Source organism: Musca autumnalis, unplaced genomic scaffold, assembly GCF_047663935.1.
Source record: "Musca autumnalis isolate F117 unplaced genomic scaffold, ASM4766393v1 scaffold_1, whole genome shotgun sequence".
In the NCBI taxonomy this organism is placed as follows: Eukaryota; Metazoa; Arthropoda; class Insecta; order Diptera; family Muscidae; genus Musca; species Musca autumnalis.
Window position 1 is genome coordinate 61,712,617 of NW_027411644.1, and position 13,709 is coordinate 61,726,325.

At 35.7% G+C, this 13,709-nt stretch overlaps 1 protein-coding gene across 4 annotated transcripts in view; it reads left to right on the plus strand.

Annotated features, from left to right (window-relative positions):
• Positions 1–245: 245 nt before the first annotated feature.
• The window catches only part of Dmtn (transmembrane and coiled-coil domain 2 protein Dmtn), an 87,577-nt gene continuing 74,113 nt past the window's right edge, over positions 246–13,709 (plus strand). For all 4 annotated transcript variants that reach the window (XM_073977129.1, XM_073977175.1, XM_073977098.1 and 1 more), the window contains exons 1-2: positions 246–584; positions 1,079–1,236. The gene's annotated coding sequence lies outside the window, so the exon portion shown is untranslated. The remainder of the gene's footprint in view (positions 585–1,078; positions 1,237–13,709) is intronic.

Sequence of the window (13,709 nt, forward strand, 5' to 3'; positions counted from 1 at the left end):
CGGGTCATAGCTGTCTGCAGTGAATGCAATGTCAAATATCGTAAATTTCTTTGAAATATCGTATTATTTTACGCCTTTTAATTAGGTTGGCCTTTTGTTCTCACCAATATACAACCCTGTAACGGCATTGCCATTCATTAGGTCCATAGCATTGGTGATGGCAATGTTGTTTTCTCAATTTGCTTTTCGATTTTCTTATAAGTAAAGTCGATTCATACAAAAAAATCGACTAATCTACTCGTCTCGCATGTTAGTTGTCGTCGGTTGGTTAGTTAGTTTTTTCTTGTATTCTTTTGACGTAGTTGTCGCGGAGTGAAAAGCAATTTTTTTGTTTGTTTGCTGCCCCAATGCAAAAAAATAAAAGCAGAGAAAAAACACTCCCTTGAAAGTGTTGCTGTGTAAAAAACAAAAACAATTTGTGAATAACACCCAGTGAAGTGAAAAGTCCAAGCTTTTTAGTAAAGAAAATGAAAATTTTCCTCTTTTTACAAAAGAGATTATGAAAAATTAAAAGAAAAACAGCCACAATCATCTCTAAGCAAAAAAAAGATAGAAGAAGAAACAAGAAAAAAAAAAAACGAAAGGTGTGTATGAGAAAAGATACTGAAGGAGCGTCAAATTGTGAATGAGTGAGAGAGTGTGTGAGTGAGAGTTTTGGCAAGGGGTGAGGTAAACTGTCATTTTTTAGCGAGAGAGAGTGCAAAGCGCGAGAGGAAAAAGTCTTTCTTTTTGTGACATTTTTGTTTCTATTGTTGTTTTCATAACGAAATTAAAAGCAAATTAAATAATATTGTGTGAAAAATATGTATTAAAAAAGATAAATTATTTGCAGAGCAAAATTCATCATGCATTTCTTTGATCAAACACTTAAAATGGGAGGATTAATTTTGTGTTTCTGAACCCAAATCAAGCAAACCAAAAACAGCAAATATTTGTGTATGAGTGTGTGTGTGTGTTTCTGTGCCTATTGTGTTTTGGTGGAAAATAAAAGAACCAACCAACTTGCAGCAAATACAAAAATAACAACAAAAAAGCAATACTAAAAATCTTCATCTATTTGTTGTGCCCTTTTTTGCAGTCTGAGCTGTGCAGTCGCAGTCTGTATGACTGACTGTCCCCAAAAATATTCGACAAAAACCTGCTCTTCTCAAATTCAGTTCAAGTACGGGGCAAATTCCAACTCTAACAGTTCTTCAATCCAATTCTTGTTGGCAAAATAACACATTTCATTGAAAGGTAAGTGAAGAATGAAATTTCATAGTTTACTCCCTTTATTATACAACTTTTTTTATACACAGATGAGGAAGTTGAAGTTTCCCCCTGAGAGTTTAGTGTAATACCTTTTAAGGATATTAAAGGAGTATTTTTAGAAAAGATGAAGGAAGTAGGAAGAAGAAGAGCTGAAGGGAGTCTTTATATATGACCGTCTATAAAAACTAAAGGGAAAAGGAGCAGGAGGGAGTCTTTATACATGAGCTGAAGGGAGTCTTTATAGACGAGCTGAAGGGAGTCTTTATAGACTAGCTGAAGGGAGTCTTTATAGACGAGCTGAGGGGAGTCTTTATAGACGAGCTGAAGGGAGTCTTTATAGACGAGCTGAATGGAGTCTTTACAGACATACGAGTTAATGGAAGTCTTTATAGACGAGCTGAAGAAAGTCTTTATAGACGACCAAAATAGAATCTTTATAGGCGAACAGAAGGGAGTATTTATACATGACCGTCTATAAAAACTAAAGGGAGAAGGAGCAGGAGGGAGTCTTTATACACGAGCTGAAGGGAGTCATCATAGGACGACCAGAAGGGGAGTTTTTATATAGACGATCAGAAGGGAGCCTTTATAGAAGGCCTGAAGGAAGGTATTTACGCGACCACGAGGGATTATAGTCCACTAGAAGGTAGTCTTTATAAGCAATCTGAACCGAGTCTTTTTATTCTGATGGAATGGTGCCCTCTATACCGAAGGGAGTTTTGTTTGTTGAACAATGAACATTTTATTTGATTTTATTTACAAAACTTTGCTTCCGATTTCAATCACCTTAGAAATACGCTTATCAAACGAATAGCACATTTTTTTTCAAAATTTATTTATAATTGAGTGATAAGAAACACCTTAGACTTAGATTGGTTGATGACTGACTGACTGGCCTAACTTCCTTATCAGATATAAGGCTTCGAATCCCCAACGGTGTGTTGGTAATAAATGCGGCTACTGTTGCAATCTTAAAAATCGAAACAAAGATTAGAAACAATTCAATCATCGTTAAAAAATATGTTAAAAGTTTTAATAAAAATACTTGCAGAATTTTGGGGATTAATGTCCATAAAAATTCCGCCCCATTGAGTAGTAGAATTTTAAAAGCAATATATGAAGAGATCTCAAATAAAAATTCTTGTTAGAAAATTAACAAGAAATTTGTTGTTCTATGCGAAGTGTCGTCGTGGTAGAGCCATTTAAAAGTCAAGAAACTACAATGGAAACACTTGCAATGCATGTGTTTGTTTCCCCTCCCCCCTTCTTCCCCACATCCCCTCTTTTTCATGGTATACTATCATAAATTTGATTTTGTTTTTGTTGTTTGGCCGCGGCATCACACTTTGCACATCATCTTCTCATGCTTGGTTTCATTTGTGTGCTACGATGGGGTCATACATCCGTGCCAGAATTGATAGAAATATGGGCCACTGGTTTTTATTTTATTGAGAAGAGATATGACCCAACAAATGCACGGGTTGGTTGGTCAGCTGATGTGATACCACCAACAGCAGCAGCAGCAATTGTAGCTTTTTGTTGACTACATATGGAAAATTGTCACTTTTATGGAAAGTATTGGGTCCGTAAGAGGGATAATGTTTTTAAATTATTTGGTAAATATGACTGCTTTCTTGTTGTTTGGAAAATCTTTCGCAGTATAGGGGTTTCATATTGCCTTAGAAACATTATCCAAGTTATCCAAGGGGCTTAGAAATATTATCCATGTTATCCAAAGGTATTAGATATGTTATTATCGATATCCAAGGGGGTTAGAGACATTATTAACTTTATTCAAGTGGTTTAGAAACATTATCCACGTTATCCAAGTGGCTTGGACGCATTATCCACTTTATCCAAGGGCCTTAGAAATAATATCCGCATTATCTAAGTGACTTAGAAACATTATCCACGTTATTCAAGGGGCTTAGAAATAATATACACGTTATCCAAGTGGTTTAGAAGCATTATCCACTTTATCCAAGGGGCTTAGAAATATTATCCGCATTATCTAAATGACTTAGAAACATTATCCAAGTGCCTTATGTACATTATCCACTTTATCCTAGGGGCTTGGAAATATTATCCGCGTTATCTAATTGGCTTAGAAACATTATCCACTTTATCCTAGGGGCTTAGAAATAATATACACGTTATCCAAGTGGTTTAGAAGCATTATCCACTTTATCCAAGGGGCTTAGAAATATTATCCGTATTATCTAAATGACTTAGAAACATTATCCACATTATCCAAGTGCCTTATGTACATTATTCACTTTATCCTAGGGGCATAGAAATATTATCCGCGTTATCCAAGGGACTTAGAAATGTTATCCACGTTATCCAAGGGACTTAGAAATATTATCCACGTTATTCAAGGACGTTAGAAATAATATACACGTTATCCAAGTGGTTCAGAACCATTATCCATGTTATCCAAGAGTCTTAGAAATATTGTCCCCACACTTAGAAACATTATTCGCGTTATCCAAATTGCTTAGAAACATCATCCACGTTAACCAAGTAGTTTAGAAACACTATCCACGTTATCCGTGTGGCTTAGAAACATTATTTACGTTATCAAGTGGCTTAGAAATATTATCCACGTTATCCAAGTTGCTTAGAAACATTATCCATGTTATCCAAGTGGCTTAGAAACATTATCCGCGTTACCCAGGTAACTTACAAACTTTACCCACGTTATCCTTGGGGCTCAGAAACATCCCAGTGACTTAGAAACATTATCCAAGTTATCCAAAATCCTTAGACACATTATCCACGTCATCCAATGACCGTCGAAATATTATCCACGTTATTTATGTTGCTTAGAAATATTATCCACGTTATCCAAGGGGCTTAGAAATATTATCCGCATTATCTAAGTGACTTAGAAATATTATCCACGTTATCCAAGTGCCTTATATACATTATCCCCTTTATCCTAGGGGCTTAGAAATATTATCGGCGTTATCCAAGGGGCTTAGAAATATTATCCACGTTATTCAAGGGGCTTAGAAATAATATACACGTTATCCAAGTGGTTTAGAAGCATTATCCACTTTATCCAAGTGGTTTAGAAATATTATCCGCATTATCTTAGTGACTTAGAAACATTATCCACGTTATCCAAGTGCCTTATGTACATTATCCACTTTATTCTAGGGGCCTAGAAATATTATCCGCTTTATCTAAGTGGCTTAGAAACATTATCCACGTTAAACAAGTGGTTTAAATACATAATCCACGTTATCTAAACGGCTTAGAAGCATTATCCACGTTATCCAAGTGCCTTATATACATTATCCATTTTATTTCAGAGGCTTAGAAATATTATCAGCGTTATCCAAGGGACTTAGAAATATTATTCACGTTATTCAAGGGGCTTTGAAATAATATACATGTTATCCAGTGGTTTAGAAGCATTATCCACTTTATCCAAGGGGCTTAGAAATATTATTCGCATTATCTAAGTGACTTATAAACATTATCCACGTTATCCAAGTACCTTATGTACATTATCCACTTTGTTTTAGGGGCCTAGAAATATTATCCACTTCATTCTAGGGGCCAAGAAAAACGTTAAACAAGTGGCTTATATTCATAATGCACGTTATCCAAAGGGCTTGGAAGCATTATGCATGTTATCAAACAGGCTCCGAACCATTATCCATCTTATCCAAGCGGATTCGAAACATTATACATATTATACAAGTGGCTTAGAAACATTATACGCTTTATGTAGCGGGCTCAGAAACATTATCTATGCTATCCAAGAGGGTCAGAACCATTATCCATGTTATCCAAGAGGCTTAGAAATATTGTCCCCGCACTTAGAAACATTATTCGCGTTATCCAAATTGCTTTGAAACATCATCCACGCTAACCAAGTAGCTTATAAACATTATCCACTATATTCAAGTGGCTAAAAAATATTATCCACGGTATCTAAATGGCTAAGAAACTTATCCACGTTAACCAGATAGTTTGGAAACACTAACCACGTTATCCGTGCGGCTTAGAAACATTATCCACGTTGTCCAAGTGACTTAGAAACATTATCCACGTTATCCAAGGACCTTAGAAACATTATCCACGTTATCCAAGGACCTTAGAAACAGTACCCACGTTGTCCAAGGACCTTAAAAACATTATCCACGTTGTCCAAGGGGCATAGAAAAATTATCCACGTTATCAATTGGCTTAGAAATTTTATTCACGTTATCCAAGGGGCTTAGAAACATTATCCACGCCATTAGAAACATTATCCGCGTTACCCAAGCAACTAACAAACTTTACCCACGTTATCATTGGGGCTCAGAAACATCTAAGTGATTTAGAAACATTATCCACGTTATCCAAGAACCTTAGACACATTATCCACGTCATCCAAGGACCCTAGAAATATTATCCACGTTATTTAAGTGGCTTAGAAATATTACCCACGTTATTCAAGTTGCTAAGAAATATTATCCACGTTATCTAGATGGCTAAGAGACATAAGGTGAAAACACATCCAACGTTTGAGTAAAGTTTTGTGTTATTTCTGGTAGATGAATAAAAGGCAAAGTGCTGCCAAGTTACAATTTGTCCTTATTCTTCTACCAGAAATGACACAAAACTTTACTCAAACGTTGGATGTGTTTTCAGCTTTATCCACGTTATCTAAGAGGCTAAGAAAAATTACCCAACTGGATTTTCTTATAGAAGACAAAAAGGTTATGTTAAAGTGCACTGATAGGTCTTGTTATTGAGAACCATACAGTTTATTTACCCATCAAGTATGACCACAACATCTCTTGGAACATCCACACACAACAACAACATAAAAAAATTTAGTTCATAAATTCCAGAATTTTAATTCTTTGGAATTTGTTGTAACTGGTGTTATTGTTGCTACTTATCAGTCATTCTGGCATCTCTATGGCTGTGAATGTTAGTTTGTCTGTCTGTCTCTCTGCAAATAAATTGCATTTAATTCAATTAATTCTGTTTTTTCAATTTTCCTGTCATCTTTTTTTTACTCTACACTGTTTCGGCACAGCTGTGAAAAATGCAACTGAAATTCTTTGCAGTTTCAAGATTGAGTTTTTATTATTAATTTTTTGTCATTTGGACTTTGGCAGTTTTCAAACTTTTTTATGATGATTTTGTTATGAGGTTATTATTGAGCTCATTTTCCATGAGGGGCATATATCTAAAGTTCTCATGACAATATTTACTGGAGATGTTTGAATAAAAGTAAAAATTGGCTTCATACTTCCGAAACGTTACTCATGGCCACTTGTATCAACATTTATTTGTAATAAATTCCGACATACAACATAACCTCTTGATCTCCTCCATGACAAGTATTTCCCGCTATTCGCAGTAGTTCATTGAATTATGAGATGAGATGTCGTTGTTATCATCATTAGCATCGTCACCACCATTGTTTTTTGTTTTTGTTGTTGTCATTCAATTCATCTCTCAATTGAATTGAACAAAAGTTTTTCTGTCTGTCAGTGATTTCAGATGAATATCGATCGATAACCTTTTTCACTTAGAGATGATGTTCGGTGAAAAAAATGTAATTAAAAAAAAAGAAAACATGAGTGAAATTCTCAGAATTGATTTTTTATAATGCATTCTTCATTGTAATCATTCTTCATATCATAGATGCGGGCTAATTCAAGCACTGCCCCATCCACCTATGCATAGAGTGCATTCAACAGATTGACAAACAGGGATCAATGAAGTTTGATATTGATTATTCACTTTGGCAGCTATTAGCCCTCATGTTTGTATGTCAATTTGTCTCTATTAAGTTTTTTGAAGGTATCATAATGAAATTCTTTTTAGGAGGTCCAAATGCTTCTTGTAAAAGGTCAGTGGAACTAAAAGTCGCTGCTTTCATTTAATATGTTGATAATCGTATTCACGTTTTTAGAAACATTATATACGTTTTCCAAACAACTGAGACGTATTGTCCACGTTATTCAAATGCCTTTGAAAAATTATCCACGTTATCCAAATGGGTTAGGAGCATTATCCACCTTATCCGTGTGGCTTAGAAACATTATACACGTTATCCAAGTGGCTCAGAAACATTATCCAGTTTATCCAATTGACTCAGAAACGTTATCCGCGTTATCCTAGTGGCTTCAAAACATTATCCACGTTCTCAAGGGGGCTTATAAACATTATTCACGTTATCCTAGTGGCTTAGAAACATTATCCACGTTATCCTAGTGGCTAAGAAACGTTATCCACGTTATCATAGTGGCTTAGAAGCATTATCCAAGTTATCCTAGTGGCTTAGAAACATTACCCAAGTGGCTTGGAAACATTATCCACGATATCCTAGTGGCTAAGAAAAATTATCCACGTTATCCTAGTGGCTTAGAAACATTATCCACGTTATCCTAATTGCTTAGAAACATTATGAAAGTTATCCTAGTGGCTTACAAACATTATTCACGTTATCCAAGTGGCTTAGAAACATTATCCACGTTATCCTAGTGGTTTAGAAACATTATCCAAGTTATCCTAGTGGCTTAGAAACATTACCCAAGTGGCTTGGAAACATTATCCACGTTATCCTAGTGGCTAAGAAACATTATCTACGTTGTCCTAATGGCTTAGAAACAATATCAAAGTTATCCTAGTGGCTTAGAAACATTATCTACGTTATCCAAGTGGCTTAGAAACATCATCCACGTTATCCTAGTGGCTTAGAAACATTATCTACGTTATCCTAGTGGCTTAGAAACATTATCCAAGTTATCCTAGTGGCGTAGAAACATTATTCCCGTTATCCTGGTGGCTTGGAAACATTATCCACGTTATCCTGTTGGCTTAGAAACATTATCAAAGTTATCCTAGTGGCTTAGAAACATTATCCAAGTTATCCTAGTGGCGTAGAAACATTATCCACGTTTTCCTGGTGGCTTGGAAACATTATCCACGTTATCCTAGTGGCTATGAAACATTATCCAAGTTATCTAAGTGTCGTCGAAACATTATTCACGTTATACTGTGGGCTTAGAAACATTATCCGCGTTATCCGAGTGACTTAGAAACATTATCCACGTTATCCAAGTAGCCTAGAAACATTATCCGCTTTATCCAAGTGACTTAGAAACATTATCCATGTTATCCAAGTGACTTAAAAACACTTTCAATTTTATCCAAGTGGCTTAGAAGCATTATCCGTGTTATACGAGTCGCTTACAAACATTATCCCCGTTATCCAACTGACTTCGAAACATTACCCATGTTGTCCAAGTGACTAAGAAGCATTATCCACGTTATCCAATTGACTTAGAAACATTATCCAAGTTGTACAAGTAACTTAGAAACATTATCCATGTTATCCAAGTGGCTTAGAAACATTATTCAGTTTATCCAATTGACTTAGAAACATTATTCAGTTTATCCAATTGACTTAGAAACATTATCCATTTTATCCAATTGCCGTAGAAACATTATCCACATTATCGAAGTGGCTTAGAAACATTATCCGCGTTATCCAAGTGGTTAAGAAACATTATCCACGTTATCCAAGTTGCTAAGAAACATTATCCACGTTATCAAAATGACTTGTAAATATTATCCGCGTTATCCAAGTGGCTTGTTACCATTATCCACCTTATCTAAGTGGCTTAGAAACATCCACGTTATCCAACTGACTTAGAAACATTATCCGGTTTATCCAATTAAGTTAAGAAACTTTATTCAGTTTATCCAATTGACTTAGAAACATTATCCGCATTATCCAAGTGGCTTGTAAACATTATCCACCTTATCTTAGTGCCTTAGAAACATTATAGACGTTATCCAATTGACTTAGAAACATTATCCAGTAAATCCAATTGACTTAGAAACTTTATACAGTTTATCCAATTGCTTTAGAAACATTAAGTAACATTATCCACGTTATCATGGTGGCTTAGAAACATTATCCACGTTATCCAGTTGATTTAGAGACATTATCCACATTATCCATGTGACTTACAAACATTATCCGCGTTATCCGGGTGGCTTAGAAACATTATCCGCGTTATCCAAGTAGCCCGCTTTATCCAAGTGACTTAGAAACATTATCCATGTTATCCAAGTGACTTAAAAACACTATCCATTTTCTCCAAGTGGCTTAGAAGCATTATCCGCGTTATACGAGTCGCTTAGAAACATTATCCCCGTTATCCAACTGACTTCGAAACAGTACCCATGCTGTCCAAGTGATTAAGAAGCATTATCCACGTTATCCAATTGACTTAGAAACATTATCCATGTTGTACAAGTAACTTAGAAACATTATCCATGTTATCCAAGTGGCTTAGAAACATTATTCAGTTTATCCAATTGACTTAGAAACATTATTCAGTTTATCCAATTGACTTAGAAACATTATCCATTTTATCCAATTGCCGTAGAAACATTATCCGCATTATCGAAGTGGCATAGAAACAGTATCCGCGTTATCCAAGTGGTTAAGAAACATTATCCACGTTATCCAAGTGGCTACGAAACATTATCCACGTTATCAAAATGACTTGTAAATATTATCCGCGTTATCCAAGTGGCTTGTTACCATTATCCACCTTATCTAAGTGGCTTAGAAACATCCACGTTATCCAACTGACTTAGAAACATTATCCGGTTTATCCAATTAACTTAGAAACTTTTTTCAGTTTATCCAATTGACTTAGAAACATTATCCAAGTGACTAAGCAACATATCGACCTTATCTAAGTTGCTTACGAACATTATCCGCATAAACCGAGTGGCTTAGAAACATTATTGATGTTATCAAAGTGGCTTTGAAACATTTTCCAGTTTATCCAATTGCCTTAGAAACATTATCCACGTTATCCGCGTTATTCTGGTGGCTTAGAAATATTATACACGTTATCCAAGTGACTTAAAAACATATCCGAGTGGTTTAGAAGCATTACCCATGTCACCCGGGTCGCTTAGAAACATTATCTATGTTATCAAAGTGATTGAAAAACATTATCCACATCATCCTAAAGACTTAGAAACATCATTCAGTTTATTCAAGTGGCTTAGGACATTATTCACTTTATCCAAGGGGCTTAGCAACATTACCTACGTTTTCTTAATGGCTTAGAAATTATATGCACGTTATTCAAGTTTCACAGAACATTACTCAAGTTATATAAATTGTTTGAAAACCTTATCCACGTTATCCAAATATGGTAGAAACGTTATCCATATTATCCGATTGACTTAGGCACATTATTCGGGTTATCCAAATGACATACAAACACTATGCACTTTACTGAAGTGGTTTATGAACACCATCTCTAGTAGACCTTTAGCTAATTTTCTAAATGTACAAATTTTTTTCTAGATAATCTGTCTCTAGATAATCTGTCTCTAGAAAACCATTAAACCTGTAGAAGATCTTTAGAAGGTCTTCTCTCTATTGAAGACCTTTTATTTCTAGAAGATCTTCAGGTAGTCTTATATCTCTGGAAGACCCTGAGGGATCGCCTGTCTTTAAAAACACCTTTAAGGGGTCCTTTTTCTCTAGAAGACCTTCAGAAGGTGTTCTATTTCTGGAAGACATTTTAGAGTCATTCTATCTATAGGAAACCTTTAGGAGGCCTTCTAGAGATAGAAGGACTCTTAAATGTGTTTTAGAGATAAAAGAAGGCTAAGGTTTTAAGTAAAGGTTTTTATGTTTAGAAGATTTTTAAGAAGTCTTCTATTTATATAAAACCTTTAGAAGGCCTTCTGTCTGTAAAAGTCCTTTGGGACTTCTTCTATCTCTAGAAGACCTTCAGAGTATATCTGTAAATAGATGGCATGATGGAGGTCTTGTATCTCTAGAAGACCTTTGAGACGTCTTCTACTCTGTATTTACTACACTGTTAATAATAAATAAATAAAAGGTATTTGTGCTATGTGGAAACTTTAACAGGACTTCTATGTACATCAGACATTTTGGAGGTATTCTATCTATCGAATGCTTTTAGGAAGTCTTTTATATATAGAAGACCTTTAGGAAGGCTTCGGTCTATGAAAGGCATTTAGGAGTTCTTCTAGACAGACCTTTCGGAGATTTTTTATCTAGAGAAGACTCTTAGTAGTTCTTCAATCTCTAGACTTTTAGGAGGCTTTCTACCTCTAGAATCCTTGAGAAAATAATTGTTATTACACATTTGGAACTTATTTCCAATCATCGAAACGCTTTCCTCACAAGTTGTATCCATTTTATCAATGACTAAATGCTACTGGAATGTATGTGACTAACCTTCATCTTATAATATTAAGCTCTGACTGTCGGCCGGACCCTGGCAAATAAATATTTTCATTCAATTATTTCCGGGTGTGTAAAAAGCAACAACTCACAAGCAAGCAGCAATGAGCAATGAGGAGTCCCAGCAACATGGAAGCATAATAAATTAATGCTACTTCTCCCTTCCCTTCTTTCCCCCTCTGTCTGTTTGTTGTCAGCTAATAACTCAAGTAATTCAATCATATATTTTTTTTGCAACCATATCGCACAAGGCAACAACTTTTTTTCTTTCTTATCACCAATATTAAACCCATCATTGTTTTTTTAGACAATCATCGCCGGACGTCTGTTAAGCTGCTGACCAAAGGCGAACAAAAACAAAGATTGATAAGCCAAGATTAGAGGCAAACAGACATAATTTCTTAGTCAAGGAGGATTGGCTTTAAGACATTTCCAGCCACAAATGATTTAATCTTTTCTAAGCAACGAAGAATGATGGTGGCATGAAGAAAGGGATTGGAAAAGGTGGATAAGAAGGGCGACCAGTGTTAATAGGAGAATAGACAATTTAACAAAATAGGTGGTCTATTATTGTTCATTTTTCTTTACCTTCGTATTCTTCTTCGCCTTCTTCTATTTGACTGGGTGTAAAGATTAAAACCACCGATTAGATTTCATCCATTTAAACTTTGATTATCACGGTCATCCATATTTTGCCTATCGCCTCTTATGTTCATTGACCGATAAAATAATGCAAAAAATGCGCAACAAAAATAGATTTGCTGGCCACCATTTCATAGTTAAGCAGGAGGTCGATTATTTCAAACATTTTAATGAGAACATAATTATTAATTATTTCACAAACATATTAGCAATTAATTGCAAAAGTTATTAATGGAAATTTAATATCAACATTCCATGGCGAAAAAAACAAAAGGAAGCCATGAAGGAGGCTATGTAGTCAGGGGACAATAGGATAATATATGTTTTAAGGGTCTATAGAAGCACCCTTTCTTTCAAAGAGGATTTATAGAAGCACCCTTTCTTTCAGAGAGGGTTTATAGAAGCACCCTTTTTTAAGAAAGGGACTATTGAAAACAAAAGGAAGCCCATGAAGGAGGCTATGTAGTAAGGGGACAATAGGATAATATATGTTTTAAGGGTCTATAGAAGCACCCTTTCTTTCAGAGAGGATTTATAGAAGCACCCTTTCTTTCAGAGAGGGTTTATAGAAGCACCCTTTCTTTCAGAGAGGATTTATAGAAGCACCCTTTCTTTCAGAGAGGGTTTATAGAAGCACCCTTTTTTAAGAAAGGGACTATTGAAGCACCCTTTCTTTGAGAAAGGGTCTATAGAAGCACACTTTCTTTGAGAAAGGGTCTATAGAAGCACCCTTTCTTTGAGAAAGGGTCTATAGAAGCACCCTTTCTTTGAGAAAGGGTCTATAGAAGCACCCTTTCTTTGAGAGGGAGTCTATAGAAGCACCCTTTCTTTGAGAAAGGGTCTATAGAAGCACACTTTCTTTGAGAAAGGGTCTATAGAAGCACCCTTTCTTTGAGAAAGGGTCTATAGAAGCACCCTTTCTTTGAGAAAGGATCTATAGAAGCACCCTTTCTTTGAGAAAGGGTCTATAGAAGCACCCTTTCTTTGAGAAAGGGTCTATAGAAGCACCCTTTCTTTGAGAAAGAGTCTATAGAAGCACCCTTTCTTTGAGAAAGGGTCTATAGAAGCACACTTTCTTTGAGAAAGGGTCTATAGAAGCACCCTTTCTTTGAGAAAGGGTCTATAGAAGCACCCTTTCATTGAGAAAGAGTCTATAGAAGCACCCTTTCTTTGAGAAAGGGTCTATAGAAGCACACTTTCTTTGAGAAAGGGTCTATAGAAGCACCCTTTCTTTGAGAAAGGGTCTATAGAAGCACCCTTTCTTTGAGAAAGGGTCTATAGAAGCACCCTTTCTTTGAGAAAGAGTCTATAGAAGCACCCTTTCTTTGAGAAAGGGTCTATAGAAGCACACTTTCTTTGAGAAAGGGTCTATAGAAGCACCCTTTCTTTGAGAAAGGGTCTATAGAAGCACCCTTTCTTTGAGAAAGGGTCTATAGAAGCACCCTTTCTTTGAGAAAGGGTCTATAGAAGCACCCTTTCTTTGAGAAAGGGTCTATAGAAGCACCCTTTCTTTGAGAAAGGGTCTATAGACGCACCCTTTCTTTGAGAA